Source organism: Octopus bimaculoides, chromosome 14, assembly GCF_001194135.2.
Source record: "Octopus bimaculoides isolate UCB-OBI-ISO-001 chromosome 14, ASM119413v2, whole genome shotgun sequence".
Classification (NCBI taxonomy): domain Eukaryota; kingdom Metazoa; phylum Mollusca; class Cephalopoda; order Octopoda; family Octopodidae; genus Octopus; species Octopus bimaculoides.
The window spans coordinates 40,838,781-40,851,853 of record NC_068994.1 but is presented as its reverse complement, the minus strand read 5'-3'; the positions used below and the strand labels follow the sequence as shown (position 1 = coordinate 40,851,853).

The 13,073-nt window shown below is 35.4% G+C and overlaps 1 protein-coding gene and 1 long non-coding RNA gene across 4 annotated transcripts in view; one reads left to right on the top strand and one right to left on the bottom strand.

Annotated features, from left to right (window-relative positions):
* The window catches only part of LOC106872390 (putative protocadherin beta-18), a 235,864-nt gene that overhangs the window by 78,579 nt on the left and 144,212 nt on the right, over positions 1-13,073 (top strand). The window lies entirely within an intron of this gene.
* Positions 9,917-13,073, bottom strand: part of LOC106878750 (uncharacterized) — a 4,618-nt gene continuing 1,461 nt past the window's right edge. The window contains exons 2-4 of the long non-coding RNA XR_001410542.1: positions 12,086-12,159; positions 10,679-10,763; positions 9,917-10,074 (exon numbers count right to left, since the gene is read on the bottom strand). This is a non-coding gene — a long non-coding RNA (uncharacterized LOC106878750). The remainder of the gene's footprint in view (positions 10,075-10,678; positions 10,764-12,085; positions 12,160-13,073) is intronic.

Genomic DNA, 13,073 nt, shown 5'->3' with positions numbered 1-13,073 from the left:
TATATATATATATATATGTATGTGTGTGTATATGTTTGTGTGTCTGTGTTTGTCCCCCCACCATCGCTTGACAACCGATGCTGGCGTGTTTACATCCCCATAACATAGCGGTTCAGCAAAAGGGACCGATAGAATAACTACAAAGCTTCCAAAGAATAAGTCCTGGGTTCGATTTGCTCAACTAAAGGTGGTGCTCCAGCATAGCCACAGTCAAATGACTGAAACAAGCAAAAGAGCAGCATATAATTTTAAAATTTGTTTTTTACTTGGCTTAGAGAAGTAAGAGCAGCACCTCTCATGACTTTTTCCAAGACCTCCAAGACTTGTAGTCATACAGGGGGAAGTTACCTTGACCCCTATCAGGCTAGAAATCTGATTCACTTACATGCAACAAAATAGACTCTCCTAAAGTTACAAAAGAGCCAAATGGTAGAGTTTAACTACCTAATGACCATGGAGGAGAGTGCAAGAGGGTTTGTGGGCAAATCTGCATATGATCTCATGAAATGGCTCTGTTTCTGAGAGAAAGAGAACCAGAGTAATGAAAGAATTAGCTGAGAAGAGTGCAACCAGATTTGATGAAAGAGGAATGGAAGTGAACTTCAAAACACACAAGTTATCCTACAGTCAACTGAACTGATTACAATGCCCAAAGTACTTTGGCTCTGAGGTATCTTTACCATCCAGAAGGGTTGTAATGAAGACAGTAGCACAGAATGTGCAGCAGAGGGGTATCTAGGAGTCATGATGTGGACCCCTTAGTTTGTAAGGAGCTAAGGGCCAAAACACTTCTCGTGAAGTAGCATCTTATCTGAAGATATTCTGCTGTTCAATTCTCCCTAGACTTTCTTTCTACTTACCACAAGAGAACAGAAAAAATGCCTCCTGATTGGCTTACATGTCCTTTCCATCGACCAAATTTCACTCACAAATCTTTGTTTGTCTTGAAGCTATGGTTAATGACTCTTGACCAAGGTGTTATGTTCTTAAACCATGTAGTTGCTAAGCAAAATTATTAAGCTTACAGCTATGCCCTCGGCTGCTTAGCTTAAGTGATAGCCTGAAGAAATTCTCATGACTGGGAGAGATGAAGCAATCTCCAGTGAACATAGTTCTTTTATTCTAAATTATATTACAAAATTCTTGAAGAAATCTGGTTGTACATTAAACTAACAAAATCGGTTGAACCACTATTAGAAAAGTTAAGCTTTGTTGTTTTCATCAAGAAGAGTGACTCAGGATCAGACAGAAGGATATGTAAGTGCTGTTAAAGCAGTGGCATAGCTGGAGTGCAGCTCTTGATTTTCCCCCTTCCACCCCACAGAACACCATACAGGCTTATACAACAAAACTAAAAATGCTGCCTCCATAAAAGCGTCACCAGGGTTGATTTGCTTGACTCAAACCCTTCAAGGTGATACCCCCAGCATGGCTGCAGTTCAATGAGTGACACAACTAAAGGATATATACCATTATAGCTGAAACCTGAATCCCCAACCTAGAGAAGTTGGCACTTTACTAATTCAGCTATTGCAGTATTTTCTGGCATTGCAAAGAAAGATCTCATTAAATCTTGCCTCATTAAAGTTGAACCACTCTAATTTGAGTCATGCTAACGAGCCTCTGATTACAGAGTTTGTACTTCTCAGTTTAATATACCAGGGAAAACTATGTTAACAATCTATGAGTCCTAACGATAGTTGGGAAGTGGCAGGGGGTAAAATATCTAGCGATATATAATAGATTGAACTAAGTAATTTTTATAGATGGTACAAATTATCTTCAGAATAATGCACGCCTAATGAAGAAATTAATTATTTAACAGACACATGCACACTCACGAATAAGAATGCATGTATATATGTGGGTTGGTTGTACGAACACTCATACACACAGACACATATACACTTATGTATACCTACATGTTATCATGTCATTTTATACATATCTATGTACATATATGTGTGCGAGCATATATATATATATATATATATATATATATATATATATATATATATAGAGAGAGAGAGAGAGAGAGAGAGAGATATAGATATGGATATAGATATATGTATATATGTATGCATGTATTTTATTGTTCTGTTAAGGTAAGATGAACAAAAGAAGTACTCCATTCAATGAGAGATAAATACCATTTAATGTACACAATACATTAAATGATATTATACACAGGGACATAACTGTAATTTTCTTTCTTTTTCTATTTTTATTCTTCCACTTTTGCATCAGCCTTCTTCTAATTTATTTTCAATGTACAAGCATCCTGATTTTCCAACAGAACAGAGTATGTGCTCAGAGCCCCAAGATCACTTGGAGACACCCATGAGAAAAACCTGCTTAGAGATGTGTCTTCACAGCAAGAAACTATTACTAACTCGTATCTATATTCTATTTACATTAAATGACATATCTATAAAATAGATATAATGTTTTGACAACTTTTACCATAAGATAGAATTTTTCTCCATGGTAATTACAGTGAATTTGCCTTACAAAGTTGAAATATGTCACAAACATATTTTAACTAACCTAAAGTTTGCATATGCCTAAACACTGCTTAGCGCTGATACTGCTGAATTTCTTGCGACCTGGCAGTCCAACAGCACAAATCAGTCAATGTTGTTGACTGTGTTAAAGCTATGATTTTAAATCTACCCAGAGTTACCTCTCTTCAGTATTTCCAATTGATAAGAACTATAGTGCTAGAAATGCTGCATCTTGGAATCTGATAGAGGGCAACACTGGATAGATAATGTGTTTTTACACCTCATACCATGACAAAGAAATTTTTGTCCACAGTAACTGCTATGAATTTGCCTTTGGAATTGAAATATGTCACAAACATATTTTAACTAACCTAAAGTTCTCATACATATATATATATGTACATATATAACTTCATGGGTATATAAAAACAAGCCAGCGAACTCTAAAATTCTCTAGTGAGACATCTTTATCAATGTATGTAAGAGAATCAGACTGATGGGGTGGAACATATGTTGTACTTAATACATCCTACATAGTTGTGACCTGACGAAGTTCTCTGGCTTTTCAACAATCTTAACGTTGAGTTTGGTCTCCTACAGAGCTTTCCTAAATCTATGGGCTAGTTCTCCATGGGATGTGGCCTCTGCAAACATTACTCTATGATATTTGTCAGTTTTTATACCTGGTGTTCACCCTGTTTGCTTTGTCACAAGTTCTTTGTATCCTATTCCAGTCTTTGTTTCTATATCTAGGGCAGGTACCACTAGTATCATTACATATAATGTTAACTAACTTCTTTCTAGCACCCCTGTATACTCAAACCCTATTTTTCTGATCATATCCAGAGAATTGTATGTGGTGCAAGAAGTTCTGTACGTTTCTTCATTTCATAGGGTTTGCATAGTGGGGACACAATGTTCATTATCCTAAGTCTGCTATCAGTATATTAATTTTCATATTGTGTGACAAAGCTGAGTTCTTACCAGCCTCTGTTGTATGTTTTGGTATGGTTTCGTTTCTACAGTTGGATACCCTTCCAAACACCAACCAACTTTAAGTTTTTACATGGCACCAGCAGCAGTGAGGTCACCAAATAACTAGCAGGAAGGCAAGTTGAGAGCGGAGACTAGAATTGAGAGACAGAAAGGTGTCTTATATTAAAAGACAGACATATCTTCCTCAGACAGAGAAGAGAGAGAGGGAGAGGGCAAGACATTGAAGATGTGACGTAGACAAGGCTGGAACCATCCATCTAAGTTACAGGGTGGTGTATATAGTCGAATGGGCCAAGGATCGGTGGGGAAGTAGGTGGTTATATACATATACATACATATGAGTACAGGTATATAAATGTATATATGTATATGTACATATGTATATGTATATGTATATATGTGTGTGTGTGTGTGTGTGTGTGTGTGTATGTGTCTTTTTCTTTGTAAGTACATATATGTGTGTGTGTGTGTGTGTTTGTGCATAAATTTAACTTAAAGTAACATAGTATTATACGGTAGCTGAAGAAGCAAATATCGATAAAAATGTACCAGGCAGAAATATATTCTGCGTCCGATATGACTTAATAGATTCTTTAAAGTCCGCTGTAACCGCATCGGAACAAAATACCATGATTCCGTTTATATGATCTAAGAATATCGGTGGTGATTAAATTGAATGTGAATAAACGTAATATGCATTATATGTATGTTATATCTATGCAGAAATATTTAAGTGCAATAAACATATTACAAATTTCACTAATGCGAGAATAGTATTATTTATGTCTCTATATATTACACTTGTGTTTGAATATTATATCGTCACAATTACAGTCTGACAATTTTGATTTTGTTTTAACATGATTGACGATTTATTACTAAACTGTGAATTTCGAACAAGTTTTATAAATTTATTGTAACAATATATTCCTCTTCAGAAAACTTTGTGTGTGAAACCCTTTTTAATTAACGCTACCGAATATACGTTTAGAATAACGATAACAAAGATAAAGGCGGGGTTATTTATGAAATAGCTATTTATTTGTTAGGTTGCAATGAATTGTGGTAAAATAGTGAGAATAATATAATTAAAAAAACTTCAATTTAAAATTCTACATGAATATTTAATATATTCTAATCTGTTACAGCAATTGTGTTGCTAAAAGACGTTTAATGAAGCAAACCGGTTTTGGATGTTTTAAAAATAATATCGTTGTAGCTTTTTGAATCTTCTAAATATGAAGATGAATTCTAGAGATGAATTCTAACATTTTGACATCGGCTATGGTGGAAATTCGCACCAATGTTATATAATTGACTAAATTTCTTCTATTCGATACATAGTATATAGTGTATCATAATACATAAATATAATTTCTAGTAAACACTCGAGGAAACCATATGATTTTCTTTTAAGTCGTCTGCATACAATTTCTGCACATGGAAGAGCGATTTGCTAGAAACAACATTAAAGTTACACTCAAATAATGTTACAATGTTTTAAGTTTTAGAAATGTATAAGGGATAAGATAGATTTGAATTTATATAGAACGAAAGGTTAACAGAATCGTATGAGCTTGGAACAAACGTCGTGCAACACCTGTTCTAGTTCTTTGGGAACTGAGTTCAAAACTCACCGATGTTAAATTTTCATATGAGAGAAGAAAATATAAAATAATAATCAATTTTAGGAGTTGATTTAATCCACTGTCGACTTTTTCCTCGGGAAGTTTGGGTACCAAACAAAACAAAGACCCTAGAAACCGTGCGGATTGTACAACTGGTGACGTAGTAAAGTTTTAGTGTAACCTGCCATCACATAAGCATTACGTGAAACAATTTCCATTATTACAAACGTAACAATTATTCACATGTCAAACAAACATTCATTACAACCAGCCAGAACACTCGCTCTATGATGGTCTTCTTTAATATGACAGCATTACAGATTGTAGGCGGACTAGAGATATATCTTCAGAGAATAAACCGAGTTAAAGATATCTGAAATTGCTTTGATAGAATGTATGCCCGATCAGGTGTAGTCTAGAGTAAAACAGCGTAGAAAATTCATGAGTACTAACCAAACCGTGAGTCAGATCCAGATGTAATGTTCAGATTTAACAAATTTCTTTTAACTTACATTTCACATTTGCTTGCCCATATACAATAGAAAATATTTGCTGTTATGAACACCACGTGCATGTATATAATTCTGGTGATTCAATAAATGTTGATGCTTTAGGAAAGTATGATCGCACAAGAGAAATTTCTCTATGATAATTCAAACATAAAGGAAATTCTAACCTGGAAATGTGCAGTCTACTCGAAATATAAAACCAGATAGTAGATGCAAATCTAAAATAAATAGGGAAGTAATTCAAATATACGCGTTTAAGTCAAAGATTGTTTTTTTCGTATTTATTGTAGGGAATTACTAATAATGTATTAGGCTGTCAGAGATAGCTGTGTCTTTACCGGTTTTAGTAAGTACACTGTATACCGACGTGGGCGTTATAATAATCCAACACAACACTTTAAGGAGTATAACAGTGGCGATGAGGATTTAAACAACTCACGAGGAGTTAACAACCTCACAAAAGTTTTTGTTGTGCGAATTTTACGTAAAAAAGATCGTAAAATTATGGAAAATGTGTTGGCCGGATTGCTCGAGTTGCTAAAGCAACAACAACTGAAAGAACAACAGCAGCAGCAGCAAAAATAACTGCAAGGGCACCAACAGAAGCAACGACAACAAATGATATTACAGCAACAAATGCTATAATTAATTAAGTCGTCAGGAAATTCAGAAAAAAAGTGTTCTTGCCAAACTATTTCGCGAACTCCATAACAGAGTTGAAATATGAACCTGACGAAGGAGTTGCCTTTGAAGCATACTACAGGAGATATGAGCAAATCTTCGAGAAAGAATATAAAGATTGGAACGACGAGAAGAAAATGGGAATAACCTTGAGAAAACTGGTAGCAACGGAACATGAACGATACAGCAATTATGTACTCCCAAGAAAACCTTGGGACATAAACTTTAATGACACCAAAGATATATAGTGTAAAAGTTTCAGTGAGAAAATCTCATTGTTCAACACTCGTTAGAAGTGTCTGAACTCAGAGAAAAACAACGGCGAGGACTATATCACATATGCTTGGTAGAGTAAACAGGGAATGCGAGAAGTTTAAGCTGGACGAATTAACACCAAATATGTTCAAATTACTGATTTTTACACAGGTATTTACTGCCGGAAAGGACGCACACGTTAGAATAATAATTGTCAAACAGCTGAAACAAAACCAGGATGTAACCCTACAGTAAGTCTCAGACGTATGTGAAAGGTTAGTCAAGTTAAGAGACACGACACAGAGGAAATAGAACGTAAAGTTTATTTCCAAATAAAGCAAGTAAGAAATAATCAGAATAGAGATAAATTTTTTCCTAAAAACACGACAAAAATCAGGAGATAAATCCATGTTTTGTATGTGGGGGTATATACCCGAGGAAAAATTGTCCATTTAAAAAAGCGAATTACTTTCGTTGTGGAAATAGAGAACTTATAAAGACATACTGTAGAAGGAAGATGGCAAAACGTCAGAACAAAGAATAAAGAATAAATAGCATGTCATCGGAAGAATTTGGTAAACGATGATGAAATTCGTGAAGGTGAAAATCAGAAATACAAGTGTTAAAATGAAATCAGACACTGGAAATGATATCACCATTATAAGCGATAAAACGTGTCGATAAGCCGAAATATGTCGGTAATCCGAAATTAATTAAGTCGAAAAAGGTAGCACATGGTGTTACAGGAAAAAAGATTATATTTTTTCCGTGAATTCGTATGTAAGGTGACATTTCGAGGTCAAACGAAAAAGTAAGGATATACGTGTTAAAAAGTTCACTTAATTTGTTCGGTACAGAGTATATAGAACTATTCAATGTATGGAATACGCCCATAAGTGTTTTGTGTAGAAATATAGTCAGTTCAGTCGAAAGTTCGAATGAGACTGAGGGACTAAAACAATAATTGCAGTAAAACAGACTGGAAAACATATATGTAAACCAAAACGAAATGAAAAGTGCCCACGATAAAAAGTAAACATTGTTGAAAGTAGATATTCCGTGGTCGAGACTACACATTGATTTCGCTGGTGCTTTAAATGTTTCTTACTACTTAGGTGTAGCTGATAGTTACGCGAAATTTGTAAGCGTATAAAACCAACCTCCTTAACTCTGACAAATTTTTTGCACGAACTGTTTGCGAGATTTCACATCCCAGATGTGATAGTGTCTGTCAATGGAACGCAATTTGTGTCTAGCGAATTTTAAAAATTTTCTGAAATGTTCGTGATAGAACATATGACACCATACCATCCCAGATCTAATGGACAGGCAGAACGCTTTGTCGATACCTTCAAAAGTGTCCTTAGAAAATCGAATAAGAAAGTCACGGATGAAGCAGCTGTACAACAATTTTTAAGAGTGTATCATGTGACACCAAATCCGAATGCATCAGCAGGGAGCAAGGAAAGTGAAATCGGTCTTTGATAAATCCCTACTAGGCAAGAAAAGAAAAAGTGCCAAGGAAGACATAGCAAAACTCTTTAAAGTTGGTAAGAAGGTGTATATGAGGGCATACAAGAATGGAAAACAGAGTTGGGAAGATGGCGTAATTACTAAATCCTTAGGTAAAATGATGTACTGGGTAAAATGAAGAAAAGGCATACAAAAGAGCCACAGGAACCATTCGAAAAAGAGATTCGTGAAAAGTGAGCCAAATAAGTTGGAGCAACCGATAGAATGGTTGTACGATAAGTTCCAAGAACCAGAGCCACTACAGGTGATTGAACCCAGGCGTACAAGTGAGAGGAAAAGAAAGTATACAGAGTTCCGAAAAATTGATGCCAAGCGCAAAATATATTAAATTGTACGAAACACAAAAACCTCACAAAAGGGAAGTGGGGTGAATAAAAATTACTAAATAAAATGACACTTAAGAAAAACTTAAAAGGGGAGATGTAGGAAATTAGTAATAATGCTACATCCCTCCCACGTGACGAATAGAATAACCTAGTCGTTATAATTAAAGAGAAGTACGTGAAATAATAGAGTCCGTAGTAGGTGGTGAGAGATAATCGTGTCTTTACTGGTTTTACTAAGTATTGTGTATACCGAAGTGGGTGTTATAACAATCCAACGTTTTCAGGATTATAACAGCATTTCAAGCTTTTATTAATAGCTTGAACAAATTGCATACAAACCGCATTTAAGTAACAACATATATACCATTGTATTCAATTATTTGTTTCCTTCGTTATGCCTGAAGCTGAATTACACGCTTATAACATTTGGCTGATTTAGAGGTAAAGAAACCCTCTTCATTCGCTATCGACCTCATCGATAGTGTTGAACCTCCATCCGTGCAGTATATGTGCTATGACTTGGGAATGATGCGAAGCTGGCGGTGCATGTTCTGGTCTGCCCTTCAAGTTCCGCGGTTTTGATCTTGGTCACATCGGTGGTGTGTGCTGAGGCATTGTCATGTTGCAGGATCGCGCGTCTTTGAATGATTAATGCCTGGTTGTGAGCTTTCAAAGCATCGTATAATTGCTGCAGTTGTTGAGCATAAATATTAGCGTCCACAGTATGGTCATCTGAGAAAAACTCAAACTGCAGCACCCGCTTGAAATTCCACCAAGTACACATCACCTTCAGTTCAAACCACTTTCGCTTAACAACACGTTCTAATACCGAGCTGGAAGAAAGATTTTCTCTTAGGGTTACGAAAGTAGACCCATTTGTGCATCCCCAGTTACAACTTGACGCCAAAACGAGCATCCTCAGAATTTGCCAGCTGTTGTTTGCAAATGTTCATACATCGTTGAGACTAGTTGTTGGTCAAGTCATGAAGAGACTCCCTACAATGTCTCTTCGAAACTTTGTGTTTATGAATGTGTTGCTCAAGTGCTGACGAAAATTTACGAATTTTGAGTAAGGCCTCATTTTCCAGAACAGATGACCTATCCGGCTTTCGTCTTTTAGGTTGTCTTCGCAGAACTTCAAACACTTGTGCGTCGATTCCAGAATTAGCAGAAACGTTGGGACTGGTGTATTGCTGCGCAAAGTTACTATTTCGATGATGTTAAAATTTAGTTAAATAAATTATGTTTTATTAAACATAATTAGTTTGGGAACCGTTTGAACTTACCTCGTAAGTGACATAGTAAAAGAACCACATATAATTTAAGATGGAACAGCAATTGCAGGAACGTCGTTGATCGTCGATTTGTCCGAGTGAAACGGAATCAAACTATTTATTAATGTTATTTTATGACATTCTAAGTTATAGAAATAACACATCAACGATTGTACAATTAAATCAATAAAAGAGATTGAATTACCTGCGGCACGAAATAAGATGTCGGTGTCAGCCTGATAATAATACTTTTTTAACTGTTAATAAAGACATTCGCCCAAACATCACTTTCTATTCCCACGCGCATGTATTTTATTGACATCACTACAACACTTGGGAAGTTGATTTCACTCCATTTTCGCTAATATCTGTTTAAAGACAATATATATAATTATAATCCGAATATAACTATACACTACTCATTCGTTGAATACTTGCTTGTTATATAACATAATGCGGGCAACTGCGTTCACTCTTAGTGATGATGTCATAAAACCTGAAATTAATATCTTTTATTTTATATTTGATAATATTACAAGTCAAATATAATATCATAAATACGTATCCTCAGTTAAGATTTTCTTTAAAAATCGATTTCTTAGTAACCAAATGCATCGTGCATATAATAGAATTAATATTATAGCTAGCGTTTTCCCCCCGTCATATGAATTATATTAAAACTAAATAATTATATAAATTTTATAAATCTGAGATGTCCAATTTTTCGCGGTCGCCACAATTCCTGGAGAAATATTGAAGTGAATAACTGAGGTCAACGAACGTGTTGCGTGTATAAATTTTATCCTACATATTGACAGAGTGGAGACATACAACATGTCGTTGCATTATTAACAATTTGTCTTTAAGTTTTCCTTTTTAAAGAGAGCATGCAATTCTGTAATTTGGCAAATTATAACATTCATTTAATTGAATTGAATTTTCGTTTCAATAGACAAAAAAGCAGCACAATACCCTTCCTCTGGCGTTTCGTAGCAAATGAATGCGAGAACCTATTAGAATATCAACTCGTGAAATGAAAATGCTGTTGGCGCTTGTCCTGCAAATAAATGTATCTTATGTATTCTCTCAACGTAAATATACATTTTTCTTTTAGGATTTTGGAAACTATCAAAAAATTTATTATCGATCATAATGTCCCCCTTTGTCAACCAAACAGTTTATATTTGTTCCTGCTGTAATAGCCACCATTGTGATTATTCTTCGTGCCCAAAGCTACATTGTATTCTGTAAAACAGTTTTTGTCTTCATTGTGAAAGAAACAAGGACATTTCAAAATGGGACTGCTGTCAGTTGTTTATTAGGTTATAAAAACTGTTATCTATGTAGAATTCACTCAATATCAAGTGGCTACTAAATCTGGTAACTAATTACTTTTGAACATAATAATGTCGGTACTGGCCCCAATTTTACGATACCGCTTTGAATATAAATGGAAATATCGCTTGTTTTTCAAACAAGTTATGCTGTTATACAATTTGCAAAAGATGTCACTCACCAGGCTTACCGAAAAAATAAAACTGTAAAAATATGTGAAGGTAACTGTGGATGTTTTCTTATCATATTGCAGCAATTCTCCTTGTTTATAAATCACTCTACTGTGTATAAATGAGTACACTATGTTGTTACAGTCGATATAAGAGTAGATAAAACCGTTCAATATACTTTGGATCTTTTGGCATACAGCATTTTGTAAGTGATGTGCTCTTCCATTAATCTGGATACTCTGTCTCATTTTAGTGGTGATACTAAGTAATCGGGAAAATATAAAGAGCAACACGCTTCTATTACGGGTTTATCTGAGTTTGTGTACCCATGTTTAAGTTACAGCACTAACACAAACTATGAGAAACCATTGAAGCAAATTTTCTTACAGATCAACTATGTGTGAAAATTGTAAAAAAAAACAACTTTAGTTTATATGAATGCTTCAACCATATTTATATTCCGTTGAAACGAGGTATTTGATGTTGAGCAAAATGAGGTAGCATACAACGTTATGTACTATAAGATTAAGCAACAATTCACTGCGACTATTAATAACATTGATGTGCTTCAATGCCCAAGAAATTGCTATTTTAGAGATTTGGTGGATAGTGAAATTTTTGAAAACTGATCGATAAGTAGACAAAATTTTGCCATAAAGAACATCTTTTCTACTGAGTGTCCAACAATTTTGAGCTTTGACAACGATTTTGTCAGAAAAATTTTATAAAATTTAATAAAAGTGCCTTCCTACATTAATACGACAATGGCAGGATTCTCAACGTTATTGGATTAGAATGCATGGGAAACAGCCTGACAGTAGAGCTGTACAGCATGTCTCACGCGATGGAAGTTACAAATGTTTCAGTAACTGACCGAGTTCCTTGAATTTTCGCATTGTCATGCAAACCTCCTTTCAGCGGTACACACGTTTTCATATTGGTTTAAAGCTACGTAGAAGAAATAGAGGTTGTTAAGCCAATATTTTCAAGATGTACACAATTAAGATTTCTTTGAAAAATTCCATGGCGGAATTGAACAATCACAATCACGCAACTTTTACATTTATAATAATAATAATAATAACAACAACGAGAATAATAACATTATAATATTATCTTAAATAACAATTATATCAGTTTATATTCTTCTACTTCTATCCCTTTCGCACACACGCAGACCAATACTAATAGCTTGAGTACAACCACATAATATACAGACACATACCACACACACACACTAACATACACACGCACACACACACACACACACATGTTGACTTATCTCGACATGAAAATATCATACCTTCCAACCGCAGACATAGCACATACACACATACGCACCAACGTACATACACACACATATATACACATATGCATGTACACATATACACACACATATACATCCGCACAGAGAGACACACACCCACATAGAGGTCCTCCTTACACACACTCGTACGCACATTTATATGCAGACAGACACACACACACACATACTCATGTATTTACACACTCACTCATGCCCTCCTCCACAACCACACACACATACAAACACACTTATACGCCCACACACACATACTAATATATACACATCCTCCACACATGGCCACACATACACTTCCACATAGAGCACCTACTCACACACAGACACACACGCATGTTTACATACACAGGGTTTCACACATATACACTTGGCATTTCGCCCCCTCAAACCCCGTCACAACACCACATTCACACGTACGCGCTCACATGCACATAGACACATCAAAACACACACACACACACACACACACACACACACACACACTCCTACGTACAGAGAACGCGCATACATGTATGCATATACACACACACACACACACCCA